Genomic DNA, 1,639 nt, shown 5'->3' with positions numbered 1-1,639 from the left:
GGTCAAACTCGATGGCAAATAACAGCAACAACAACAATATATTACTTGGTTTATGATACTTGCCTACTAGAAAACCTTCTATATCTTCTTGTGTAAAGTAAATTTCATACTACTTGACTTACATATAATGACCTCCAGAATTTATCCCTAACTTTTGTTTCTGGTCTTTTTCTTATAAATCCAATACCTAGAACTGCTATTCCAACAAAATTGATTGACCACTCATGATCCCTTGAAAGTACATAAACTCAAACCAAACTCCTTGCCATTAAGTCAGTTCTGACTCATAGAGTTCTTCACTGGGTTTCCAAGGCAGTGAATCTTTACAGAAGTAGATTGTCCCATCTTCCTTCTGCAGAGTGTCTCGTGGGTTTGAACTGCCAACCTTCTGGTTAGCAGTCAAATGCCTTAGACACTGCATCACCAGAGCTTCTGTTGAATGTACACGGTGCCTTGAAATGCCTGTTTTTATATCCACCACTTCCTTCATCTGGGCATTCTCTTCTCCTTCCTTGCCTATTAAAACTTCTCTCATCCTTCAAGGTTCAGCTCATGTGTCACTTCAGTGAAACCTTTCCTCCCAATTTATTCTCTTTGTGATCTCAATCACATATGAAATGTAATGCCATTTAATGTATGTTCATTTATTTGTGCTTGCAGTTGATATGCTTATGTACATGAAGATATTCATTAATGAACATTTCTTGAATGATTTCTCTGTGAAGACCCTGTACTAGACTCTGAGAGAAATAGTCTCAGTTATTCAAGAATTTGCACATATCTTCTTAAAACGATTATACATTCAAGGTGTTCAATGTTGCATTTAATGCTTCTATCACCTATTATGCTCAGTACAGTGTTATTTATGGTATCCAGTGCTCAACAAATGTTTGTTGGTTATTAACTTTTTGTTAGAAAAAAAGGAGTTTGAGTTGGATTTTTGTGTAAGTAGTATTTATTTTTGATCTATTAGTGTAAGTATCTTCAAGTTGGAGTAATCTTAGATATCTTGGCACATAGGGGCAAGTTAGCAAGTACAGAGGAGTAGACAAAGTGAACTAGGTGTTACTATGCATAAGTAAAGAAGTTTAATAAAAAAAATAAAATAAAACACCAAACATTCCAATATAAACTTGGAACATAGGCTAATTTGCCACTGTGGTGTAGTAAATTACCTAGTATGGGTTTTCTAGCCATCAGTCTTTGTAAATTCCATGATGGAATTTGCCATGAGCAACTTAGGAGCTCCTAATTGTTAAAGTTATCCACCTGGGGTATTTCTGTTGCAAGTGGCACAAAACAATGTTCTGGGAAGTTTGCTCTCTCCCAGGTGCTTAGAATTCTGATGTTATGATTGGTTAGTTTGATCACTCTGCCAGGCTCAAAAGGAGCCCTCCTAGAGGCAGAAGGAATCTCTGAATGCTGGCTGAGAAAGACGTGCTGCTGAGAAATACGCACCTGAGAGACACATGCTGTTGAGAGAGACACCAAGAGACACACACTGCTGAGAGAGACACCAGGAAACACACACTGCTGAGAGAGACTGAGAAAGACCTTTGGCTGAGAGACAGTGGGCTGAGAGAGACTGAGTGTGTTCCTGAACTTCAATTGTAGCCTGTTGCTTCCCCAGTAAACCCCA

The sequence above is a fragment of the Orycteropus afer genome, unplaced genomic scaffold, assembly GCF_000298275.1.
Source record: "Orycteropus afer afer isolate SDZICR_OR568_19922 unplaced genomic scaffold, OryAfe1.0 scaffold00452, whole genome shotgun sequence".
Lineage (NCBI taxonomy): Eukaryota > Metazoa > Chordata > Mammalia > Tubulidentata > Orycteropodidae > Orycteropus > Orycteropus afer.
This window is presented reverse-complemented; position numbering follows the sequence as displayed.